General features: G+C 37.3%; 1 protein-coding gene across 17 annotated transcripts in view; it reads right to left on the bottom strand.

Moving 5' to 3' along the window:
• LOC140253758 (protein FAM13A-like) overlaps positions 1-15,810 on the bottom strand; it is a 212,353-nt gene that overhangs the window by 163,843 nt on the left and 32,700 nt on the right. Inside the window, exon 5 of one of the 17 annotated variants that reach the window (XM_072339561.1) lies at positions 444-640. The exons of the other annotated variants lie outside the window; for them this stretch is intronic. The gene's annotated coding sequence lies outside the window, so the exon portion shown is untranslated. The remainder of the gene's footprint in view (positions 1-443; positions 641-15,810) is intronic. 17 annotated transcript variants of the gene reach the window in all.

Raw genomic sequence — 15,810 nt, 5'->3', positions numbered from 1 at the left:
TTATCATTTCCAGTGCTGTTTTCAAATACCCACAAAAAGGTTCTGTTTGCTTAGATATGAATAGGACGGCAAATATATGAAGACACATCCAAATCGTAACAAGGATAATTTAATCCTGGGGAGCTCTGAAGAGAACAAGCCTGGAGGCTGCAAATCCTGGTTTAAGGCTGCAGAATGTATTTTCCCTGTGTGCTAGTAGCTTCCTTCTGCTGGAAGAAACACTATGAACTGCTAAAACAATATCTGAATCCAGTTTTTAGATCTGATTCCACAAACCATCAAGAGTCCTGATCACAGCCTGCACTGACTGAAGCCTGCAAGTTACCCCAATGCAAAGCAATGATCTGCCCCTTCCAACTGTGACCGATGGACATCCTTGCTACATGCAGTCAGAAAAGAGAAAGGAGTCAGGAGACTCCCAAAAGATAAACAGGGGCACCCACTGAGTGTGCATTTTCAGAGGTATGCAACTGTCTCTTCAGGAAATTTTTCTTCTTTCTATGATGACTAGTAAGAGCATGCCAAACCCTCTTCATTTCAATTGATGTGGTGGTTCTCAACTAAAATATTTTAAGATGGTACAGGTGTGTTTGCTGAGCTTCATTTGCTAGCAGGAGAGCTGCCACAACAAGCCTGAGGACTGCAAAGACAGGAAACAAACACACCATGACATGGAGGTGAACTACTCACTGTTTTAGTGTCAGTTATATCAGCCATATGTAAATAAATCCAAAGGTCACATCACTAAGCTGTACAAGAGAATATATTTAATAAGCTGTACTAGAGATTATGTTGTGTGTATTAAGGGAGTGTTCTATTAATCCAAAGCAGTAACAGCATTAATTTGGAAAGTCTCTGTGCTTCCAAACGATAATGGTCATTATGTTTCCAATTCAGTCTGCCCCATTTTAATTAAATTATCTCTTGGTAAATATCCTAAAACCTCCATTATTTGATGGTGTTTCGTTTTTAGCTTTCAGCTTCTCAGACTCACTCATGAAAGATTGAAAGGTAAGCTTGGAAAACAGTGCCATCTAATGCTAAAGAGATGAAAAATTGGAGGTTGAAACATTACAAGTTACTACAGTAAAGTCTACACCATTTTTCCACAAAATACCACAATATAAGGAAACAGCTTAAATAAAGTTTAAAATACATCTGTCAAATGACACAGACTTGGAAAATCACATTACTAGTTCAAAAACATTTTATAGAGGTAAAAGCATCTAGTTTCCATGACCAAGAAATGCTTGTACTTGAACAGAAAATTCCCATGCTACTAGAATACCTTCCTGTTGTTAGAGAGCACTAAGGAAGAACATCAAGATCTTTTCCCAATTAGATGTATTCCAAACCAGTAAATAAAAGATGACAATTAAGATAACTTGCAAATCATCACACTGAATGGTTCTAAAGAAGATATAAAATAATGTTCCCATATACCACTATTTACAAAGAAGACAATCTACAATAAAAGCATGAAGATAATTTCATAGTTATTCTCTGTCAGGTTTTCAGAGTATGTGCTTCAAGTATTCTTTTGCCAAGCAATGAGTAGAATGAGCAAGATCCTAGCCAATATGGAAAGAAAGAGAAGAAACATGTATTTACTAGGAGAACTCTGAACATCAATCAGCCTCACACTGTCTGAAGTGCTTTTTTAATAGCCTCTTGAAATTTCTTCTTACAAAGCAATGATGTATGGACAGTTTGTTTTCCACCATCTATAGAATGATTTATGTATTATGAAATCATACTGAATGAAGGTATATATGGATCTACAGCAAGTGATGCCCTTCCCTCACTGCCAACCCGTCAATGAAGGGTTGATTCTGGGTCAACCCCTTCTGGTCACTCACGTTCACTACATGCACCTCTGATCTTCCCTTGGTTGGCTCTGCCTTCCCCCCCAGGTGCTCAATCACTGGTTCAGGCTGTGACTTAGCATTTCTGCTACAAGAGGAAGAGCTTTCCTCCAAGTATTTCACATACCAAAATCCAGATGAAAGTATTACAGAAATTCAGTGAATTGGATTAATGTAATTAAATTAACTTGGTAAAGTATTAATTCAAATTACACGGACAATGAAACACTTGTATGAAATTTCAGCAATTGAACTTTTATCTCATTCCATTTCAGACAGTGAGTAATAGCTAGCAAAAAAACAAGCACTTCATAAATATGATTTGCCATCGAAACAAAACAAGTGTGAGAAAGAAACAAACAGCAGACATGGTTAAATAGTGGCAAAAAAACTGCAAAGATGTTCTTCAGAAAGCAAGCGTTTCACCACAGAAAATAGGAAGGACTGTTAAGTTCTGGAAGGCTACATAAAGGAGCACAAGCCAAATACAAAGGACACAAAAACTTCTAGGAACAACTTGCAAGACTCATAAAAACTAATAATATATGTAGAAGTCATTACTCTTCAATTTATAAAGGGAATGCTCAGAGAATATTATTGCACAAAAAAACTACTTTTTTTTTTTTCTTTTTTAAAACAATAGAGCAACTTCTGGTAAGACTCCCTGACTGAATCTTCTAAAAATAAGTTGTGTATCAGGAGATTTTTCACTAGTGTAGCTGGATGACACTATAAGTAAAAAAAAGCAACAAAAAACTACATACACTAAAGAAGTCAACACACTTAGGTGATACATTCATCCGTCAGCTCCAGAAGAAATCAACAGTGAAAGTGCTGTGCAGCTACCTGTGTTATGTAACCTCTTGCTTAGAAGTGCCTGACCACAAGGAGTCTAAAAAAGGTCACACAGCTGATACCATTTTTGAAGAACAAGTTCCAGGAAAGGGAAGAATAGAATATCTGCTATCAGTAATCAAGTGATAGAAAGTGATACGATCTGTAAGTAGTTGAAAATATCATCAAGGTAATTTGTGAATAAATATGCATATGATATACAGGGAAAGGGTCAGCATGGCTATTGTAAAGGGAAGTCACTCCTACAGAATTTCTCTGTCTTCTTCACATGATGTTACAAGAAAATAAGAAGCCACAAGAGAAAGGAAAAATAGAAGTATTTACACAGCTAAATAATGCCTGTTTGCCTTGATGGATAAAAAAAAAATGTCTACCTTTGACTTGGCAGAACTCACCCAGTTTTTACCTTGCAAGATAATGAAATGATCACAGGACAGGGAACTTCAGCAAATAATGTCACCGTAGATAAATTCTCCACAGAAGAGAGGGAAGAGGGAAACCTTTCGTTTCTCTTAAGTATTGTGTTGGAATGACTTGACAAATTAATAACGGTGTTAATCAAAGTCTGTTTATTATCCAAACAGCAAATAACACTAGACATAATGTCTGGTTTAGTTCACGTGCAATATTACCTGAGATGAAATGGTTTTAATAGGTCTGCAGCAAAGGCAGTTTTATACTGCTCACTGCCTGCACAACATGGTCTTAACTATACATACTCCACAATGTAAAATATACATAAAGTTCTCTTTAGCAGAAAATGTACACATATCTGCCCTTCTCTATATAAAACAAAGACGAGCATATCATATTCTAGGAGCACATGAAAGTTCAAAATGGATTACCTGATGCATCATGTTCCATTTATGAATCACTCAAGTAAGACTGTTTTGATAACATACATCAGAATTGATAGGCTCCCAGATGAGGCAGATAATAGGCTGATATAATGTATTCCATGGATTTAGTAGAAAAAGCACTTTGTTCTTTTAAAATGAATATACCTGGCCATATTCTATGGTCAACTCATCCATGCTGACATCAGAATTTATAAAACCACATACCCCACATCACCACAGTGACAGGAAGAGATAAGGAACAAATTCAGCACATACATAACTAGATTGCTTACTTTCCTTGTACCTTTCCATGACTTGGTCTAGCCCTTATGAATAGCATCAATCCTCATTGTTCAGTAATGGTATGATTGTTCTATCTCAATGTGCATACAATAACACACACACAGTGCTTTCCCAAACTTATCAAACCACTTGAAAAAAGTACCAAGAAATGAAAATATTATACTGGAAAATGAACCAAAATACATCATAAGGTCTGTTAACAATTTGCCTCTCTAACTGTTCCTCTGTAGTTTATTCTGAAAATTTAAACTCCAGAAATTAGGAAGAAGGGGCAAGGTGGAAGAGAATGGAATTTCAGCCTCTGCTCTGTTGTTTTCCCACTTAAAGGGAATCAAACCCTTGAATTTTACTGCAGTGTAATTTTATTTCAAGAGAATTTCTCACTCTGGTAAATATTCAAATAAAAAGTGCTTTGCCTAAGTGTAATTCATATCACTCTCTACAGTCAAAAGCAAGACTGCTCATCAGAACACACAGCTCTGTAAATTACTTGAGCACCACAATTCAGCTCTAACAACGTCATGTGATGTGGTCACTTCAGGATATTCATTCACTTGTATTGAATGAGGCCTTTGCTGAGCCATTTGAGAGTCTCCTCTGAGAGATCACAATGCTTGTTTCGGCCAGAGATGACTGTCCCACACCAGCTCCAGATTCAGAGTAAATTTTTGTTTTTATGTGCATCACATTATCATCCCCGATGGCTTTTAAGCATCAAAAAGATGCTTCACATTTTTATAAGAGAAACCCCCAACTACACTGCTAATACCATTAGCATGACAAAGTAAGATCAAATGCAGAATAAAAGTGAGAGGCAGAAGAGATTAGGATCATTACCCCAATCTCCCACTGCCCCTCAGCAGTAACTCATGTAGTCCCAAAGACAGCTCTCCTCCAGTTTCAATGGATAGGATGCAGATGTTTGACTTGTACATCTGGTCTCAGAGCAGAGAAGCTGAAGCAGTATCTGCAGCTGAGAAATGTGCACCTTTCCTCAATACCACAGAGCTACAGATCTGCCATTATCACATCAGCCTCCATGAGTGCAGATGAAGGGATTTGGCTAGGCAGCCTCCACCCCTTTATGTCACAGTAGTCCCTATCTCTGACTATTTCTCAAAGCCATCATGTTCATTTTGACAATTACACGAACAAAAGCAGCACTAAAATCCTTTAGGAATCACATTTTACTTCACAGTGAATTTGCTCATCCTGCTTGCAAGCAGGTAGCTCTGAGCAGCCAGTTGAGGCACAAATACTGACACACCCCAAACCAGGGAGCATTAAAGAGATTCTTCTCTTTTATTTAACGTGTCAAAATTATGTTAAACAAGGTTAACACATGACTGACTTCCAAATGCAGAAGTACATTGTTCATCACTATCTGGTGCAATTATTAGCGAAAGCTTAAAAATAGTCATTGTCAGCTAGTCATGGAGAAGCTAACCACACAGAAATTGATGCCTTACTGATTTCATGCCCACAGTACGCTGCTTTCTCAGAGGCTAGCTCTATCTTCAGTCTTGACAAGATTACTTTGTCCTAAAGAACTGTAATGAAAAGTAGTTCTTATACTGTTTCTTTGTGATCAGAAGCAGTGAGAGAGCAGTGCAGTTGAAACAGAAAACCACACCTTTTACTTTCAGTCTACACAGAAAAGTACTTACGACTATGTAGTACACCAGACATCTAAGGAGGAGGAACAAAAAAGCAGTAAGAATAGGCAGATGACAGTATACAACCCTGGGATTACAGTGCCTGCTCTTTTACTGCAGTAAAACCAGCTCCATATCATCTTTTTCTCTTTCATTTCAAGTGAACTGAACAGAGAATAATACACTGCAGAAATGCACAGGGAGTCGCAGAAAGCCCCATAATAGCAGACACTAATACTAAACTAACACCGAACTGCTTTACTTTTTCATATTAATTACAACCACTAATCCAGAATCCTGTTATCCAGGCTGTACTCTGAGTGTTTACCATCTCTCCTGTTCTAAGCTCACCACTTTCTTGTGGTCTTTTTGCCCTTCTCTGTAAAGAAATTTCTACTGCATTTAATAAGCCTCGTATCCTCAACCAAGGCAGTCATCACTTTATGCAAATTTTCACAGCAAATGATTTCTAGGATCAACATGCGATCTTAATATAACTACGGAGCAGAAAACAAAATGTAAGAAAATAAAATGTATTCTTGGTAGTTTTACAGACTGCAGAAGCAATCAGGTTACAGCAGTGATGATTCAGTTCCAGTCAAAAGCAGTAAATTCAGCTTAGTGGTAAAAGTTTAAATCTGGTCTCAAACTTTTCATGCTTTCAGTCTCACATTTGTGTCTCAGAATTTAAGGCTTGATAGGTGTCATACAGAAATACAGTCCGCCTTACGTGATCGTCTTTCTCATTAAAAGATTAGTTAGAATCCATATATGGGAGTTGAACTGTGAATTATATTTGTTTCATGACAGCAGATCAATAAATAACTTTAAATAAAACTTTGGATTTTATGTTAATGCTCTTTCCACCACAATCCCAAGAGAATGTACCACTCATTTTGGGCATGACAACTACCAGCATCAGTTCCTTTTTCAAAAGAAGCACTTATTTCTCCAATGCATTGCAATCAAAATTCATCAGACAGACTGTTAGCTATTTTAAGATAAGAACTGCACTCAGCCACAGTTTTATCTTGTCAACCTTCTTTCAGAGTTTTTCTCTTTTTTTAGATTCCTTATAGATCTCCATGCTCTAGCAGAGCTCCTTACATCTCTTTACTGAAAGACCATTCACAGTTACTGTTCTCCACCACTGTCATCAACAGAATAAACTCACCACATTGCAATTCTTTCCTACTTTTGAAATGACACAGGGTAACACAGAATCATAGAATGCCCTGGGTTGGAAGGGATCTCAAGGACCACCAAGCTCCAACCCCCCTGCCACATGCAGGGCTGCCAGCCTCCACATTTAACAGTAGACCAGGCTGTCCACAGCCCCATCCAGTCTGACCTTGAACACCTCCAGAAATGGGGCATTCACAACCTCTTTGGGTGACACAGGGTACTGCTATCATTCACCTGGCACATACACAAGTTTATGTGAACTTTCACAAGCAATGGAAGATAACTAACAAGCTAACAGTAGGAACATTTCACCAGCCTTCTATTTCATCACAGTAAGAACAAACTTCTACTCAGTTTAATTGTCTAGTTACGCGGACTGGGATGCCATCCTTGCCATTTTCAGGGCATGTTCTACAAGAAACCATTATTTACTCAATAGAACCCCACATCCAGGTACTCTCAGAAGCAATGGGTTAAGCTATCCCGAAGAAGCACAGGCAGGAGACAGGGGGTGCCAAGCAGCAGGTAACAACACTGAAACATTCTTTCAGTAAGAACAGCTGGCAATAAGACATACCTTAGATATATCCTTCTGCTATCAGTTGTTCCATAAGTGCAGCTGGTTCCACTGCTTCAGGAACTCCAGTGAGAAGAGGCAAAAATGAATCTACATTTCTGGCAAATGCAGATAGCACATTCTTGGCATCTGAAGTCCTCTTAAACAATGAGCTTGCATAGCTGCTTTTGGGAATTAGGAATGTGGGGGAGTGTAGCTTATGGTGGCCAATCTAGAGTTAAATGCAGACTGGAAATATTGCCTCATTCCGTATTAATTTTCCCCTCAATTCCCCTTATTTAGATCTCTGAATTTGAAATGAAAAAATAGCAGACACTTTTTGGAATTTGAGAAGTCAAGCCCAATTTTACAGCCAACTCATGGATACTGTATGGGACTGTGACAACTCAGAAAGAAAGACCCTGATATAATACTAGCTTGAGACACACTATCCTCTTCATTGCAATACTGTCACCACCTAGAGTGATTTACTGCACCTCAAGATCTTCTTCCAAAACACTGTTAGCCTTAGGCTAAAATCACATTTGTTGTCTCTTCTGCTTTTGCTACATACAACCCCACACAGCTAAGCTAGCTAATTAAGGTTAAGGAAACGTAACAAAGTCAAACCCTGCTGTTATTCTGGAAATACCCACTACAGAAGTCATTCCCTACATTTCTTTAAAAGATACAGCCTGCTTCACTTCAGGGACATAAAGAGCCCCCGTGTCAGACAGATACGAAGAAATAGACCTGAAAGATGATGTCAGGAAATTTTCTCTGGGTCAAGGTGGTGCTCAATAGATGAGCATGGCTCAAAAAATGTATCATCAATGGAACAACTTAAAATAACAGAGATTCGTTCAGCATCCTTGAATGGGATTCAAGCAATCCCGTTGCAGATTTTCAGTTTTACTGAAGGATTGCTAACCAATTGCATGGCTGGTTTGTACAGTGATTCTAACAGCAACAGCACCAAAAATGTTACCATTTGTGCAGTATGTCTTACAAAGGATGTGTAAGAGGAAAGGCAGGCAAAGTCTTCTGTAGAATTTCTTTCACTTGACCAACTGCTATGCCTGCAAAAGACAGACATACGTCTCGAGTAGACCATCTCCTAAAGAAAGGAAGATTTTTTTAAAAAACCTAGCAGGAATATTAGTTAGAAACATTGAAAATTTAAGTCTGATAACATAGAATATTTCTTTAAAAAAAAAAATAAAACCAAAACCTGAGCCAATTCAGATATAGCAAACAACCAGCTTACCTTGGTCAATGCAAAACGTAAGAAGAAAAACTTGTTCTCAATACTGAACACGTTACTTTCCTTTTCACCCGGGAAATTCAGTATAAGCAAAACGCTTTCAAAATTCTGCATAAAAAATTGTCCCTGCAAATCATCGTGGCTACAGCTAACAGGCACCCAATTCTAATTTGGCAAAAACAGAATTTACATTTTCTTCACAAAGAGAAATGTACCCATATCTTATTTTACCACTACAACATTAATGGTTGGTGAGTTGTACCTCCAGTTCTTTCTTTTTCTTCTCATCTACGTAAACTATAAGCAACCTATGGCACTTTGAAACAAATTAATGTCATTTTACAAAGGAATCAGTGAGTTTTATACACTGAGAAATCCACACACCGAACGTTAGTATCCACTACTTTATGTGAGGATACCTTAACAAAGCAAATTAAGGTATACTTGGATTTTCATTCCATTCTGTAATGATGAGGAAGACTCCTCTTAAAACAGTTTGGATGCAATAGATATCTATCAATATCTTTCTATTCAATCTTCTATCACTTTAATGATATTGCAGAGTCAGATGAAGTTAACGGCATTAACCAATTCAGGCAGCAAATTTATTAAGACTTCTCAGACTTGCAAACCAAAGAAAACCTTTGTGGAAGTCGAACTGCTGCATCTCTCTGCCAAGGTGCACTGATCTCCAGCGTGTGCTTCTCCTTGCATGCCATGGTATAGAGAGACATGCAACATGGAAGCCACAGTTCTGCAGAGACTTCTCTGGCTACACACCACAATATGACGCAAAGCATCACTGCCTCTGTGTCATGGGTATAACCACAAATCCACCAATCTGGACACCATGACACACAGAACAAATGCTGTAAGCATACTGCTTTTGGCTGATTTATATTTTTGTATATTTTAGCAAGAGAGAGTTGAGCTGCTCAGAGAGACAACAGAACAGAAGAGTGAATTCAGAAGGTCAAAACGAGCAGAAATCTTACAAGACTAACTGAGAAGTTGCACCATCTGATCAGTCTCCATAATGACAGCTTTTAACAGAGACATTTCCAATGAATTTTCAAGTCTAACTTTCATTACCAAATCTTTACAATCCAGAATGATCTGCAATAAGGTGAGTTCTCACTTCAACCTCCACTTTTTTTCCCTGGTGGGCACTGCAATGAAATGCATTCTGATTGCCCTAGTAATAAGGTACATATTTGACTTCAAACTATAACAGGCAATAATTTTTTTTGCTGTTGTTACTTTTAGTAACACAAATCAGGCCAGCTGGAAATGTTATTTCTACCCTGGAGTGTCTTGCGCTACATTTTAAATTGTAAAAGGAAATAAGTAATTCTAGCCTTTATGATAACACAATTCATAGTGACTTCTGGTATTATTTATCTGGGAATTGCTGAACATTGCAGACTAACGTAAACTTCTATGAGCATCTTGAGGAAAACATGCATTTAAAAGTTTATTTAGGCAAGGTAGAAGATTACATCGAGAAAAAGATATTAGCATATGCTAAGGAGAATAGAGCCAGATCTCCACCATGGCTTTGTTTTCTCAGGTTTACATGAAAGGCTAACTGTAAAATGCCAAATTGCAAATGAATGCAGTTTTAATCTTTGTATTCCTATCAGGTCCAATACACTGGAATATGTGCCACATCAAAGTGAATGCAGACATTCCTTCATCACCATGGGTTCCATTTGGTAGGTCCTTAGCAACACACCTCTTACTGCTGTTTGAAAATATTTATCAGAAAATTCTTACGAGTATTCAACCTTATTGATCCATTCTCAGAAATTTCTTAACCTGAGCTTCCTGAACTAGTTACATGATCAAGCTGGAAATAAATGAGTTAGAGAAAACATCTTGGTCACAGTGCTTAAATGTAAGTGTGCAGTGACCAATTTTCCAGCACTGAACATGAAAAAGTGTACCACCACAGTGCTCAAAAGTAATGGAAACACCACCGCAGCATGATACAGCACTTCCACAGGAGCATTTTCAGTTGGGTCTGTTACACCACACCATCTACAAACATACTGGAGATTTCACTGTCATTACAAAACCATGAGAACACTCCAACAAAATGCTTACGAATACAAAACCTCAAGTTTCCATACACCAGAAGCAAAAGTAATCTCCCACCCTGAACATTCTCCATTCCAAAATCCCACTTCTTCCTGTGTGAAAACTGCATTTAACTTAGCCCAGAGCAGAGCTTACATGCTGATGCCCCAGGATTTGAGCACAAAGACAGAGAAATTTGCCAGAATTTTTCCAGAACTTTCAGGAATTTATCAGTGAAAGTGACGAATGGGAATTTACAACTAAAGTGTGTTGTGGGTATCTAACTCTTATAACAGTATCAAATTTGTTGGTAAGAGTTTCTGTATGTTATACACAAACTTAGCCTGAATCTGAACTTGTATCACAAAGTTGCAATTTGGCAAACATATATTTCAGAATACCTAACTGCTCAATATGTAAAGACAGTTCTTCCTGAGCAACAAGACTGACAGCTTGAATGACAACTTCAACTACTATTTATTAAAAAATTATAAATAAAGTTCAACAATATTCAGCCTGAGGGGAAAAAAAAACAACTTCAAGTGAAAAGGAATATGCGTTACGAGGACTTAGGACTTTTACGTCTTCATTCAGTATTAGTTCATTTTAGTTACTGTAATAGATGCTATAAATATAGGATAAGCAACTACAGGGAAATCTGGCAAGCCTGAAGGAATAATGCATTATTCCTGTATTTTACACAATGTTTTTTCATTCTAAATAGTCTCTGTAACGCCAGCAGTCTCATTCCAATTTAAGTGAGAAGTCTTCTCTCACCTCCACACTTTCTGTTTGCAGGAGTTACCAAACATAGTTCACTTCCACACAGATTTGGAAATAACCACCCCCACCACTCTAATCTAGTGAACAGTTTCTAAAGGAGACAAATTCCCTTCCTGTCATTACAGTTCAAAAACATTCTGTAAATGGTATCAGAGAAGGGAATATTTCACAGGTAGAAAGAGTTCAGTTCAAATGTTTTTTTGATAATACATTAGATTTCTAACAGGTTCTAATACTCTTTTAATCCCACCATAAAGACAGATAAGTTAAAAAGCATAATTTGAATAAATATCCTTAAAGAAATGAAATATATCTTTAGTTGCATCTCATAATAGAAGTTACACAAATTGCCCTTTCTCCATTAACTCTTCTATTCCTCACTTATATTTTCCAAAGAGTGCAAATAATGTGACGGCAGCACAGACAGACTGTTAGAAGTCTCTCTTCCAACTCAGTTTGCAGGAAGCAACTGAGTAAGAGTTCATCTTGTAGGAACTGGTATCCAGGGCATATGAAGGAATTGCATCAATAAACCTTCTTCACACAAAAAGCACTGTCCTAGTAGTTCTGCAGAAATGGTAGGGAACTGGTGTGTAATAAACTATGTCCTCCAATGGATATGTAAGAGCAGTGGAACACTGCACTGTAGAATCTTAAATGTATCCTTGTATTCAGTTTGAACATTATAACTTCAAACATTAAATACTTAAAAGTTAGACTTCCAACTTTGTATGATCCTATCTCCACAGAAATATGAATCACTGCCATCTTACAAGAGTTAAGCTGACTGCTTGACTGAAAATGACATTATTTTTCATAAAACCTCCCTCCTCATCCAAACATACTATTCCAGTTTGCTACTACTAAGTCCACTTCTAAGAAAACCATGTCTTCATCCACAGAATAAATCATTAATTCAAGATAGATGCACTATCTTTTACCTCACACAAAGTTTGGAATAAGCAATTCTCACGTTTTGTATACAAACACTTTTGCAAGATTTTAAGCATCAATGGAAACATCTGAGTAAAGAACAAATGCGCTAGGTGTGCTTTGTCACTATTCAAAGAGAAGTGGAAAAACAGCCTGAACCCTAAGGTGCTTGTAGTTTATACACAAAGAGTACAGGTTAAAATACCACACAGCAGGCAGATAAGGTGGGAGATCTATATCTGTGTTATTAAAAAAAAAAAAAAAAAAAAAAAGAAAAAAAAAAAAAGAATATCATACAGATTGTAATAATTAATTGCTTCTTAACAATTCTCACCAGAAGACTAAAAAAGCCCCTATTTTGAAAGAGCATCACAAATTTTAATAGCTCTCGCTGAGCAGAAGACTAAACATGTAAATTCCAAAAATTTTACTCCCATGTGTTTAACAGCCACATTCCTGTCAGACATTGGATAATGAACAAGCTGACAGATTAGTTGGGGAGAATAATTCTATGCAGTGCATTAAGTGGGGAAGAAGCAAACATCTCTGTGTGGGAGGTGGACAAGCTCAAATTATTACTGTGACAAATATAATATGCAAGACTAAGATTTAAAGAAAAGGAGATGGCAGAAAGGATGGTGCAAGCCCGGTCAGCAAGAAGCGTGGAAACAGTAACCTCTCATCACTTCGTTCTGTCTCTCTGTAGTTGAATTTCTTAATTTATTCTAACCCGACACTTTCTCAACTTCAGTCTTCGAGAAGCAATCAAGTCTATGGCTCAGGATGGGGATCAAACTGATTGTTAGAGCTAAATGGTGGTTTGTCAGACTGCCAGAATGACTCCTTAAAAGACATATATTATTACAATTTTAGCAAGTCCATTAATGTCACAGTCTAAAGCAAGTACAACGGGCATTAATTTTCCTGTGTCATTCTAGCTATATGCACTCCCAGGATAAGCGATAAGCTACCACTGCAACTGTTCTATTTTACTTTTTTTCATCTTACAAATCTTCCTCCCACACATACACACAAATTGTGCTGGTTCTCCATGTTTTGCAGTAATACACAGAAGCCTCAACTGAGATTAGGGCCCCAGCACACTGCGTGTAAACAGCATGATACAATCCTTGCTTCAAGCAGCTCAGAGGTTAAAGAGCCAAGAGAAGCATCTGATAGGAGGAATAATGGAGAAAGCTGGTGATTAAGTTACTTGCCCAAGGTCACAGAGCAGACTAGGAACAGAGGCTCCTCTCTTCTTCCCTTCCTGATCGGCCACATGTCCTCTCACCTTTGGCTGAACTTTTATCTCTATCTCTTCTCAGTCAGTTATGAATAATTCATGGTAATGAATTATTAGCTCTAAGGTGAAAATTGCTGTTCACATGTAATAGCATTAAGCAGATAAGAAAACTTATGGTATCATATTAAAAATACTAAAAAGCATGCAAGATGAAAAACGAAATGGATACTACTAGGATTTCTTTCTCCAAATACATCTGGAATATTCTTAAGTTTTAATGACAACGGTGTAATTTATTTTGTCTCTCTTGCCCACTTCATGCTCTATGGATTTTTGTAATTCATAACACAAGACGAGAATAAACTCTGTTTTCAGATTAGCTGTAACATCTCCTTTGTCCCAAAGCTATTTTGAATCTGTAGATTTTACTGCAAACAAATAGAAGATGTATTGGCATAGCAGAGAATTGTGAAGTCACACTGCTAACCGATGAATTTAGCATTTCTTCAGCACTTTCACATACAAGACTGAATTACTCACTCATCAAAAATTTTTGAAGACTGAAAGATTCTAAATGAATAAGTGATAAGAAAGAAAGAAAGAAAGAAAGAAAGAAAGAAAGAAAGAAAGAAAGAAAGAAAGAAAGAAAGAAAGAAAGAAAGAAAGAAAGAAAGAAAGAAAGAAAGAAAGAAAGAAAGAAAGAAAGAAAGAAAGAAAGAAAGAAAGAAAGAAAGAAAGAAAGAAAGAAAGAAAGAAAGAAAGAAAGAAAGAACCTGTTGTCTTGACATAAACTAGCCTAAATTACCACACTGAATGAAGTCCAGTGACCTGATTTCTGGAAGCAATTGATACTGCTGCTATTGACCCAAACCACATTTGTAAATTGACATTTTTAGCTAAGGTTGTCTGCCGCTCAATTGCCTTAAATCAGTTCGTCAAAGAGTGCTCTCTGGCTACCTCCTATTAATTACATTATAACATCCAGCTGTAAATAACATACTTTAAGCCCTTAATAGGAACAACAAACACTCTTTCAACTCCCAGTGTGAAATCTGTGCTTTTCTTAGTTAAAGGAATACAGCACATACACTGCATAGGACACTGCTATAAGCTTTTAAACCCACCCATTAAAAAAGGAGAATGTGTAATAATTACTACAGAAATTAGAAAGGTACATAAAGTAGGGCAAACAAATCAGTATCAATAGGAGATTTCTTTCAGTAGTTCAAATTGCTGGTGCACATCTCTCCAGCAGAACTGTACTCTTTGAACTAAAGAGAAAAGGGGCCTGTTCAACCTAGTCACCAGTGGCCAGCTTTCAGCTCCCCTCAAAGGCAGTACATATGGTCTGAATAAAGCAGGTAATATACAACTAACCTTTGTCAATCCCTTTGCACATGAATTACATGACCTAAGTACTCTTTGGTACATCTTAGAATATTCCATTTCAAGTATTTTCCAGTAGCGTACTATACATCATAACATTTGGATGCAGCATAAAATTACTGACTAGTAAAGAACAAACAGATAAATGGCTACAGAAAGTGCATAAAAGAGCTCCAACAGAACCTAAAATGCAGGGAGCATACTGTACATCAGGGACACCTCTCAGTGACAATTTTGAATGTGGAGGGCTCTTTGCAATTCCCTAACCTAGCCAAGACTCATCCATCAACTTTAGGACTCCAGAAGTGATGAAAGAACAGATGAACAGAAAATATAGCACAAGGTTACCCTGTTTAGCATAGCAGATGAGACAGCACAACTCAATCAGGCTCTTATTAAGTATTGTGAGCTGGACATTAAATTCATTACTTCCCATGTCTAAATTCTAATTACTCTTCCCAAGTGATCTTACTTGCAACAAAGTCACTGTCTAAAAGCAAAAATAAACACAAAACCAAACAGGGCCACTAAATCACAGTCTTTAAAGGTGAATGGTGACTTCACTGGGCAACATGTTCTAAGCTTGCTTCCATCTGCATGCAGAGAGAAACACAAGGGCTTCTAGAGATCCCTTACATCTTTCCATTGTTCTACCTAGGCTCTGAGAAGCTTACCCTGCCCTCATGAAGGATCACTTAAATCTTCTCTTGAACAGAAAAGAAATGGGAAAGGATTTTAAAGGCAGAAAGATTGTACTGCTTAATCAGGCTTAAATAGAATGAATTTTAGAGTAAGAAATAGAAATAGCTTTTTTTAACTTAAAAAAAAAAAAAAATTATATCAGTAGGAAAAATCCTGCTATCT

Source organism: Excalfactoria chinensis, chromosome 6 (genome assembly GCF_039878825.1).
Source record: "Excalfactoria chinensis isolate bCotChi1 chromosome 6, bCotChi1.hap2, whole genome shotgun sequence".
NCBI lineage: Eukaryota > Metazoa > Chordata > Aves > Galliformes > Phasianidae > Excalfactoria > Excalfactoria chinensis.
This window is presented reverse-complemented; position numbering and strand designations above follow the sequence as displayed.